This window comes from Rutidosis leptorrhynchoides, chromosome 3 (genome assembly GCF_046630445.1).
Source record: "Rutidosis leptorrhynchoides isolate AG116_Rl617_1_P2 chromosome 3, CSIRO_AGI_Rlap_v1, whole genome shotgun sequence".
Taxonomy (NCBI): Eukaryota; Viridiplantae; Streptophyta; class Magnoliopsida; order Asterales; family Asteraceae; genus Rutidosis; species Rutidosis leptorrhynchoides.
In genome coordinates this window covers 445,706,669-445,719,313 of record NC_092335.1, presented here as the reverse complement: position 1 = coordinate 445,719,313, position 12,645 = coordinate 445,706,669, and positions in this window count along the sequence as shown.

Sequence of the window (12,645 nt, the reverse complement as noted above, 5' to 3'; positions counted from 1 at the left end):
AAAATGAGAAGTATTTTAGTGGTTTTAATCAAATAAATCCCAAGATTGAAAAGTTGACAACCTAACCCCCTCCTCTTTGAAATTTTTGGCCATAAAGTGAGAGGGTGGGCCCCTCTCTATCCCAACATAATTAAAGACTAAAAGCTTGTGGCCCGAAAGCCCAAAACGCGAAAACGCTACTACGCGATTAAAACTTCGGAGAGATAACATATACGCGATAAATAAAATATATAAACACTATATATATTCATATGACATCAAAATATCATATTTAAAATAATTAGGATTCGAAAATCTCAAAAGTCTGACCGTTGGTTTGAAAACCGAAAAGATTCGCCGGATAGAAATCCACGACACGTAGAAACGTACAGAATTAAATATGAATATAAATATTCACATAACACATAATAATTAATATATTATTACTAAAATAATAATATAGATCATAGAAATGACGTGGCACGAATAACAATTAATGGGCGTTAAATAATAAATGGTAAAAGATAACGAAAAAGTAGGGTCGTGACAGTACCTTCCCGTTACGGAAATTTCGTCCCGAAATTTAAGCAGGTGCAGGGGTTGACTCGGTATTTGGGAACAAATGCGGGTACTTCTGCCTCATCTGATCTTCACGCTCCCAAGTGAACTCGGGACCGCGTCTGGCGTTCCATCTAACTCGGACGATAGGAATTCTACTTTGCTTGAGAGTCTTAACCTCTCGATCCATAATTTCAACAGGTTCCTTAATAATATGGAGTTGTTTATCAACATGAAGTTCATCAAGAGGAATGGTCTCATCGGCCTCGGCCAAACACTTCTTCAAATTCGACACATGAAAAACGTCATGAACAGCGCCGAGTTCTTGTGGCAATTTCAAACGATAAGCCACGGGTCCAACTCTCTCAGTAATCTCAAACCGTCCAACAAAACGAGGATTCAACTTTCCCCTTTTACCAAAACGTACCACACCTTTCCAAGATGATACCTTCAACATAACACGGTCACCAACTTGAAATTCTATATCTTTCCTTCTCTTATCGGCATAACTCTTTTGCTGACTTCTGGCGATTCTCAATCTTTCTTTAATCTATACGATCTTCTCGGTAGTCTCATGAATAATTTCTGGGCCTGTGAGTTGAGCATCACCAACCTCATTCCAACAGATAGGAGACCTACACTTTCTACCATACAGAGCTTCAAACGGTACAGCTTTAATACTTGCAGCATAATAATAATAATAATAATAATAATAATAATAATAATAATAATAATAATAATAATAATAATAATAATAATAATAATAATAATAATAATAATAATAATAATAATAATAATAATAATAATAATAATAATAATATAATGAATAGTTATTAGATAGAAAAAATTATGTGGTCGACTTATAATGAATGAGAAGTTTAATGGTTAAATTATAAAATGGAAAAAGTTTGTGGTAAGTTTATAAAAGCTATAAAGTTACTTCTTATAAAGAGTGTGTGTGATTTGTAAAAAAATAAAAAGTTTAGGTTTAGATTTGTGAAGCTTATACAAGTTACTATTCATTTTTCCTGTGCCTTTTAGATATATAGAGTAATATCAAGCTTCCGGGTATACACATGTCCTGTAGCTCTTCAAAAATGGAATGAGAGAGTCAAAAGAGCGCCATCAAAACTTGTGAAAATGCATTAGCTCTGATCATGTTGAATACAATGTAAATTCCAAAGGCTTCAAAATTCCTATCGATTATGAAAGTGTCACAGAACAACATTTCAAGTTGGGAAAGGTGACACACATTTCAAAGGTATTATTTCAACCCAAAGTGATGAAAATAATTTCCATATGATTAGGAAGACGGGAAATAATATGGTCTTTCAAGTAAAGTGGTGTTTGCCTCATTGGGTATTAAATTCAGGAATTGATTATCAAGCTCACTATAGAAATGTATTTAATATTTAATGGTTGACCAAATAACTGCTTTTAAAAAATATAAAGCTACATATATACCTATCATCCCAAACTCGAAATTAAATTTACTACAATTGGCTTTAGTGTTGACTGTTTTTGCATGCTTGACTAATTTGATTATGTTTACTTGTCTATGAAACTCTAATGTAAGGATTTGCCCCAAAATCTAATGAGTAATTGTTGTTTGAATGAAATAATTGAGTAATTGTTGATGAGTTAGCTAATGATCCATTGCTAGTTATTGTTTTGAACTTAACTCTGATTATTTGAGTTGTTGATCATTTCTAAACGATTTCAAATGAGATTTAATTTATACTTCAACATGTTTGCATCATCTAGACAATCAAGGAAAGGATTACAAGTGATTGTGTCCTCTAATTGAATTGGTTTTCAAAGTGTTCTTAGTCAAAACTAGTGGTGCTTAGTCTTCTTAAGTGATTTTGATTACTATGAGATTTTAAGTGATTTTAATCCAAGCATAATCTCAGTGACTTTTCATGGTTTAACTTGATCTTGTAATTCGATGCTTATGTGGATTTTCATAGTGTAACTTGATTAAGGTTTAGTAGTGATATTAAACATCTAATAGTTCAACAACGAATGTTATAACAATTAGGATAAAAAGGGGCAATCTAAGCATAAGGGTGGATGATGTTTTCGCTAGGGGTATATAAAATAGCTTATATTTTACAAGGAAATATTATTAAATACGATACAATTTTACACAAGATATTTATTTATTTATTAAATGGATATACTTAAACCTTACTACAACACTTATAGGCAGTGTACCTAATCGTACAGTAGTGTAGTTTTTAGTAAGTCCGGTTCATTCCACAGGGAAAATCTTTTTCACAAAGCTTAACGCTATATTAGTTTAATTTATAAAAATACAAATATATATAAGTAATATTATTATTATAAAGGGGGTTTTTACCGTTTAATGACCGGTTTGTCGATTTTAAAACTTTAGTCGCAGTTAAAACCAAATGTAAAATATTAAATAAATAAAAGACTTAATTTAAAGCGTAAAGTAAATAACGATAATGAAATTGCGAATAATAAAAGGGCGATAAAATAAACTTGCGATAATTAAAAAATACGATAATTAAAAGTGCAATTAAATACAATAACAATAAATAAAAATGCGATAATTAGAAGTGCAATTAAATATAAAATAAAGGAAATTAAATATGAAATAAAAGAATTATGCTTATTTAAACTTCCGTAATCATGATGTTTGACGTGTTGATTTTAGTTTTATGCCCATGGGTTAATTGTCCTTTGTCCTGGATTATTTAATATGTCCGTCTGGTTTTTGTCCATAACAGTCCATCAGTCATAAATATAAAGTGCGAGTGTCCTCGTCAAATTATCCTTATACCCGAAGTCAAATATTCCAACTAATTGGGGACTAAAACTGTAACAAGATTTTAATACTTTGTTTAATAATTACACCAGGATGTCGACTGAGTGTAACCCAAGGTTTTAATACTTTGTTAACAATTATGCCAAGTGTCCTTGTACATAATTTCACCCCTGTTTTAATAATTCTAGTGGCTATTAATCCATTCCCGTGTCCGGTTAAATGAACGATTATTCGTACATATAAATACCCCGCCCATCGTGTCCGATTGAGTGTATATGGTTATTTATAGGGACGTCCAATTGTAAATCTTTATATTAAAATTAACAAACTATCATTTAGTTAAACAAATATAAAGCCCATTAATAGCCCATAGTCTAATTTTCACAAGTGTCGTTCTTTTGTCCAAACCCCAATTATGGTACAAAGCCCAATTACCCAATTTTAGTAATTAGCCCAACATCATGATTACTTCGTTTTAAATAAGCATAATAATAACTTAGCTACGAGACATTAATGTAAAAAGGTTGAACATAACTTACAATGATTAGAAATAGCGTAGCGTTACACGGACAGAATTTCGACTTACACCCTTACAACATTCGCTAACATACCCTTATTATTAGAATTTAAAATTAAAATTAAAATTAAAATATAAATATAAATAATACGTATAGATATAGAGAGATTGATATATATGATATATTTTTACGTCGAACTGCGCTGACTTTTATAGGGAATTGAGTCCAGGTAATCTCCGCGAGTCGCGGCCCATTTTCACTACAAACTCCGCAACTCGCGGAGTTTGTAAAACCAGCTCACACATTTTGGATTTTTTCTTGCCGACGATTTTTAATATATTATATAATATATAAATAATTATAAGAATTATTTAAATATTATATTATATTTATGTGCATAGTTGACTCGTAATTTTTAGTCCGTTGCGTCGAGCGTTGAGAGTTTACTCATGTCCCGGTTCCGGATTTTCGAACGTCCTTTCGTACAATTTAATATCTTGTACTTTGCGATTTGAATCTTGTACTCTTGTAATTTCGAGACGTTTCTTATCAATAATTGGAACCTCTTTGATTTTATTTTGTACTTTTGAGCTTTTTGGTCGTTTGCGTCTTCAATTCGTCGAATCTGTCTTTTGTCTTCACCTTTTATTATTTAAACGAATATCGCTTGTAAATAGAACAATTGCAACTAAAAGCTTGTCTTTCTTGAGGAATAATGCTATAAAATATATGTTCGTTTTTAGCATTATCAAATATTCTCATACTTGAGCGTTGCTTGTCCTCAAACAATATCGTCTTGAAATATTAGAATCACTTCTTTATTCTTCACACTTTGTACATCAGTGATTTCTTTACGGCGGTATAAACAATTGTAGTAACGATATGGTTTACAGTCCCACATGACTATAAAATTTAGATCCATTAAGGAAATTGGATCTTTATGAAAACATTTGATCTTTTTGAAAATTCAATCTAGCTTTTACCCTAGATAAGTTTTCTGGAATAACCCTTCACCGGTGTTTGCAAATTGTTTTTGTGGGTTTGGTGGGTTTCAGATTTGCAAACTTTAGCTCAAAACTTGTGGTTTTGTGTCACCCACTTGCTAACCTTGTATTGGGAAAGCAACACGTCCAGTATTCTTGCTCCAAATATTACCTTTCGATAAACTACCGTCCGGTTGTAAAGGAAAGCGTTGAACAAGCAACTGTTAATGCAATGTCCCCTGACATGCTTTTAATTATGGTCTATAACGTGTCGGACGCAATTACCATCCTTTGTAGGAGCAATAGTAAAGCTCACCCTTATAATTTTCCGGTCTGGCACAAGGTCCTGTCTTCGACCATGCTATGCAACCACCGTTCTTACGGTTGACACCCGATTTGGTTCAGAGGACCTAATGAATTCCAGGTGAATTCCTAGGATTTTACGTTCAATGGTAATGAACGCATTGAAAATGGGTTTTCAGAAAACAAATCGGTTTATAATTTGATCAAAATATTTTCTCGTTCAAGCTCGAGTTTAGATATCATTGAATTCCATGAGTTTGAATTCTCAATCTTTAAGGTCAATCTCTAGGATTGAGTAATATCAGGCTTAAAAGCTGATTTTTGATCTTTTAAGGAGATTATCCTTTCTGGGGATCTGATTTATTAGTCTTATCAAGCTAATTTGCACGGTGCCCCCCATTTTACGAGATAAATCCTTCTCATGGTTAGGATAAATCTGACCACTTGGTGACCCTGTTTTATGCTGAGGTCCGTGGATTTCCTGCTGATTTTAGTGATGACTTTTCTAGATTTTTCGTCAACCTACAGCTGGTCTGGACGACAACTTCCTGACCTAAATCAAGAAGCGCGTTTCTTTTTCAGAAGACTTTACTTCCTTTTAATGGAATTGATTCATCGTGTAGATCCATCTCTTCTTTTCTTTCATCAGGTAAAACAGTTTAGTTTAGTCCAAAGCAAAAGTATTTTCAGTTATTTGTTACAGAAATATGTGACATATGTTTAAAATATCTTGGTAAATTTTCCCACACTTGGCTTTTATTTTCCTTTTTATTGTCCTCTATTTCATTTTAAATGAATTTTAACATTTTGGATTGTTTCTCAATTTATGTCCTTTCCGAGGTAACAATAATTTCGGTGTTAAAACCTAGTTTTATCGTTCATAAATATGTATAAACATGATTTTGAGTTCATTTAATTGAAAATTTTGAAAAATTTTACTAGAATTGGGTAGTCAGTATATAAGACTAGGGCTGTTCTTTATTATCAGAGAGCACTAGATTCATATACAACTACTACTTTACTAGTATTTCTAATGGTAACCAAGTGTATAAAGTAAAAATTTTAAAATCCGAAAGAATTTAACCCCTTCCCACACTTAAGATCTTGCAATGCCCTCATTTGCAAGAAATCAGTAACAATTTAAATTATTGAGGGTGATTTGTGTGAAAATGATTAAATTTTACCAAAGTTTCCAAACATATTGGCGTTTGTTTGCTGAATGATAAATGATGCATATCATTTGTTCATTCCGTCTTGTTGTTATATCACATTTATTTTGCATCTTGTCGTCAAAATTAGTTGCTTTTGCTGAACTTAATGCCAGTCTTTGAAAATGCGTTGTTTTACCCTGTTGTGTACATAAGATAAACTGCAAACATATATACATATTTTTGAAGTTTGGTATATTACCCCACATTCAAAAATTATTAAAATCTAATAAAAAATTAGAAAATTATAAAAACTATTACAATATTAACATAAGTATTAAATGTATCAACATTACAAATAATAAAATAAATAAAACTAAGTAGACTAGGGATAATACTGATACCAGTAGGGGTTCCATGCATAACCGTATGTGTTATAGAATGCTTCGGCTGGGTTATACGTAGGATACGGTGGTTGGGTCTCTATAGACCAGGAAGGAAATACGGGCGATGGAGTAGGAATATAGTTTCTACCTACATGTTGGCAATGAGCTATGATTTGGTTTTGATGAACTTGCCAATCTTCAAATGCTCGATGTCTAGCATTTTCATACTCTTGTGAAGCTATAAACCTTTGCATTTCTGTCATTTCATTTCCCCCTCCCACATTACCTGGCTGTTGGTTTCTCTCAACCTGTGGATGTCTACCATGGTATTGTACTGCGGCGTTATTTCGCCTCTTCAAAACCTTCGCACCATGGTATACATTTAAACCTATTGTATCGCAGGGTTCTGGTTCTTCGACTAATAATCCCCCTGACTTATATCCACACCGAGATATTCAGCAATCAAAGTAATAAATATACCACCTCCTATTATGCTATGCGGTCTCATCCCCCTAACCATAGCTGATAAATAATAACCCACACAATAAGGTATACTTACAGCGCTTTGTGGGTCTCGAATACACATGTGGTAAAACAAATCCTGTTCATTTACCTTTTCCTTGTTCTTACCTCGTTGTGTAATCGAATTGGCTAAAAACCTATGAATTACTCTTAACTCTGCTCTATCTATATCCAAATAAGAGTAATTTCCCCTTTAAATCGGTGATGGCTAGTCATTTGACTCCATACACCATGCATATCAAAATTTTCATCTATCTTTCTACCATTTAGTATCAACCCTCTACAATCGGCAGACGCTAACTCCTCAGGCGTATATATACGTAAAGCCTGAGACATGTCTAGTAAAGACATGTGGCGCATCGAACCTCCTAACAAAAATCTAATAAAAGATCGATCGGTTAAACTAACTACCCGATCATTTATTTCTATACTACACAATAATTCTTCACACCATACTTTATATACAGGTCTACGCATGTTGAATAAACGTACCCAATCGTTAAAAGTAGAATTACCATACCTCTGTGTAAGTAATTCTCTAATTGGCCCGGCTAATTCTACAGCTTCTAACGGTGCCCAATCTATTACCCTAGGTACTTCAACAGCTTTAGAATGAAGAGTATGCAAACTCCTTTGGTATTTTGGATAATCTATCCAACGTCTGTCAAATCTCAAGTTCGGGTGCAAATCTTCCAAGTGCATATCTGAAAATGTCATGACTGGATGAGGTATATCTTGTTTGTAGTAGTTATCCACCTCCTGTTGTTCCGCATTCTCAGCAGGAGCATTGCGAGCTTGGGATGAAGATTCACCCCTTTCAGTTTGCAAAACACATCAAACACAATTTTTGTGCATCCAAATATGCATTAGTGTCAGCAAAATCATCAATCAAAATAATTACAATGACATGTTCAATTTATATCAAACATAAGCTCATTTTCATATTTTTATCAAATCTACACTTTTTCAAATAAGCATATACGAAAATGTTCACCAAGTTCATAAGCATTCAACTCAAATAACATGTCAAAATAATCATTACTAGCAATTAAACAAGTTTCAAGTGGCATTATCTCTCAAAAATCAAGTTCATGAATTTTGGACTTGAAAAAGTCCACTTTAATTCTCAAAATCATGCTTAGGCTCAAAGTTTGGATCATTTAACTACCTAAACATGTTACACTACTTAATTTAGCAACAATTCATGACAAAAATCGGCCATAACCTATTTATATCAAAAAGCCCCAAATTGCTCAAGAATACAAACCCTAGATTACTCAAAATTTGAAGTTTAAGGCATCTAATCATGTTAAACAGCATCAATCTAGGTTATACAAGCATAATACATAAACAATTTAAGCATAATTACACTAAAAAGCATCAAAATCGAATTGGGTATAAAATTGCTCAAGAACACTAATTTTCGGATTAAATGGTGTTTAGGTGTAGAAATTTACCGTTTTTCTTGAGTAATTCCTTGATAGCATCCTTCTCAACATGATTTTAGTAAAAGATTTGATGATTTTCGGTGAAAAAATTCGATTTTTGTGTGATTTTTCGGGTGTTTTTCACAGTTATTTGTGGGTGTGGTGTGTGCAGACTGATCAGTTCGGCCCCTTTTATTTTTTTCTGTATTTTACATCCTCCGCGAGTCGCGGCATTTGGCCATTGCAAACTCCGCGAGTCGCGGTGCTTTTTTTTATTTTTATAAATCTTAACTTATAAAACAATATAAAATAAATTTAAAATTTTGTTTTCCTTTATTTTAGGATGAGGTCGTTTCGGATCGATGTCCTAGTCCGTCCTTCGACAAAATTTTAAAATTTGTCTTTTTGTAGCGATTGTTTTAAAAGCTAAGATTTTTGGGTTTTTTTTAATGTTTTTGGCATACTTTAATTCAATAAGATTAAAAATAATGATAATAAAAGTTCTCGTCCCTCCCTCGGGTAAAGCAATTTCGGTTCAAAGACCTAGTCTTCAACTCACGACGAATTTTAAAAATCATATTTTTAACTTAGCGACATAAAGTAAATTTTTGTTTTTAAATTCACACCAAACTTAAATTTAAAATGCATAAAATTAAAAATTTACACCAAACTTAATTAAAAATGCATAATATTAAAAATTCACACCAAACTTATATTATATTTTTGTTTTTATACATACAAACTTATATTAAAAATATTAAAATTTTTCAAATATTGACAAACTTAAATATATTGATCTTACAAAGTTCACAATATTAATTTAAGATTTATATATTAATTTTAAAAACATGGTAAAAATAAAATTAAAAATCTTTTTGGTCTTTTATCCCACTTTAATCAATCAAATATTATCAAAAATATGCGCCCCTCTTTTCGGTAAAGTAATTTCGGTTCCATGACCTAATTTAACTCATGACGAATTTTTGAAATATTTTGGGTTGATTGATTAAAGATATTTATACCTTAAGAATAAACGTTAAATTTCGCAGTGATGTAATAAATTTTTGTATGATATCAATAATTTCGGTCGCCAAATCTAATTTTATTCAATACCAATTTAATACTTTATAGCGAACAAATTAGCGTTTATTATCAAAAGGTTAAAAAATGAAAATAAAAAAAAATAAAAACTGTACAGACTTACTTGTGAGATAGTATTCTTAGTTATATGATCTATCCCATTCATAAGATAGTCGGTTTAACTGATTTTCCATGGCTACATAGGCGTAACCTCGAGCATTCAGTGTTTTTTTTTCTAAACATATGAACGCTCCGTCTCTGCATAAAGTAACAAATTCGGTGTTTGAATAGGTTTGATTATTTGAACATTTACCTCCATGTGACCATTTTCCGCATTTGTGACATCTTTCTAGGTGTCGTGCTCTTCTTTTCGCTGCGGATTTTGATTTTCCTTTACCAAATTGTAACTTATTATCTTCGCATCTGGATTCTTTTCTTATTCCGTCCAATCTTTCTCTGATTACTGATACTATTTCACTCGGAAGTGTGTCATTATTACGTTTAGTGATCAAAGCGTGTAGCATTAGACCATGGTTTAGTTCACAGGCAGTCTTCATTTCGTAAAAACCTAAAAAAATAAAAATTCAGAATGGGGGGAGAAGACTAGTTCTTTAGGGTCTGCTAGGGAAAGACCATTCGGGTTGCATTTTCGAGAACTACACGAAAACAGACAATCTAACTCTAACAGAAATACATATTATCCTTTAAAGACTTGATTCTCCCCACACTTAGTTAGCTGTGGTATCGAAATTATGATTAACTTCATTGTCAACTTCCATCGGATTATCTATGTAATGTTTAACTCTGTGACCATTAACTTTAAATTCAATTCCATTTGATATTAATTCTATCGTTCCGTATGGGAAAACTCTTTTGACTATGAATGGTCCAGACCATCTTGATTTCAATTTTCCAAGAAATAGCTTGAATCGTGAATTGAAAAGAAGAACTCTGTCTCCTTCTTTAAATTCTTTTAAACTTCAAATTCTTTTATCATGCCATTTCTTCGTTCTTTCCTTATAGATTAACGAATTTTTGTATGCTTCATGTCTTAATTCTTCTAATTCGTTTAGTTGACTTAATCGTAGACGTCCGGCTTCATGTAAATCGAGATTACATGTCTTCAAAGCCCAAAATGCTTTGTGTTCAATTTCTACTGGAAGATGACATGCTTTTCCATAAACGAGTCTAAAAGGTGTGGTTCCAATTGGAGTTTTGTAGGCTGTTCTAAAAGCCCAGAGTGCATCCTCCAATTTAATGGACCATTCCTTCGGATTTGATCCTACGGTTTTCTCTAGAATACGTTTTAAAGCTCGGTTGATATTTTCAACTTGTCCACTTGTTTGTGGATGATAAGCAGTGGAGATTTTATGAGTTACTCCATATCTTTTAAGAACTTTCTCAAGTTGATTATTACAGAAATGAGTTCCCCGATCACTTATTAAAGCTTTCGGTGTTCCAAACCTTGCAAAAAGACGTTTTAAAAAGTTGACTACAACTCGTGCATCGTTAGTTGGGAGAGCTTGTGCTTCCGCCCATTTAGATACATAATCAATGGCTACGAGAATATAGAGATTATTATGAGATTTTGAAAATGGACCCATAAAGTCAATACCCCAAATGTAAAATACTTCACATACTTGGATGACATTTTGTGGCATTTCATCACGTTGACTTATTTTTTCGGCCCTTTGACAAGCATCACAGGATTTGCAAAGAAGGTGTGCGTCTTTGTAAATTGTAGGCCAATAGAATCCAGCATCATAAACTTTTCTTGCTGTTAGTTGAGGCCCATAATGCCCTCCTGTTGGTCCTGTGTGACAATGGTTTAAAATTTTACTAGCTTCATCTCCGAATACACATCGGCGTATTATTCCATCGGGACAACTTTTAAACAGATGTGGATCTTCCCAAAAATAGTGTTTTATATCACTGAAGAATTTCTTTCGTTTTTGGTGCGATAATCCTTTTTCAAGGAATCCACATACTAAATAGTTTGCATAGTCTGCAAACCATGGTATTTCATTATAATCTATCTTCAATAGATATTCATCAGGAAAGTTGTCTTGTATGGCCGATTCATTTAGAACTTCTAATTCAGGATTTTCAAGACGAGAAAGATGATCAGCGGCGAGATTTTCTGCTCCTCTTTTATCTCGGATATCAATATCGAATTCTTGTGAGAGTAAGATCCAACGGATTAATCTTGGTTTAGCATCTTGTTTCGAAAATAGGTATCTAAGAGCAGAATGGTCGGTATAGACCACCGTTTTTGCTAGAACGATATATGAACGAAATTTTTCAAAAGCAAAGACAATAGCAAGGAGTTCTTTTTCAGTAGTTGTATAATTTGTTTGTGCTCCTTGTAACGTCTTACTAGCATAATATATAGGTTGAAATCATTTTTCAATCCTTTGTCCTAAAATGGCTCCCATTGCAAAATCACTTGCATCGCACATTAGTTCAAACGGTAGATTCCAATTTGGTGTTATCATGATCGGCGCATTAGTGAGTTTCTCTTTAAGAATATTAAAAGATTTGATACATTCATCTGAAAAGATGAATGGAGCATCCTTTTCTAGGAGTTTATTCATAGGAGTGGCAATTTTAGAAAAATCTTTTATGAAATGTCGGTAAAAACCGGCATGCCCTAGAAAACTCCTAACTCCTCTAACATTGGTGGGATGTGGAAGTTTAGCAATTACATCTACTTTAGCTCTATCCACTTCAATTCCTTCTTTTGAAATTTTATGTCCAAGAACGATGCCTTCTTTAACCATGAAATGACATTTTTCCCAATTAAGTACTAGATTTGATTGTTCGCATCTAATCAGCATTCATTCAAGATTAGCTAGACATGATTCAAATGTATCACCGAAGACTGAAAAGTCATCCATGAAAACTTCCATGCATTCTTCTATCATGTCGTGAAAAAACGCCATCATAC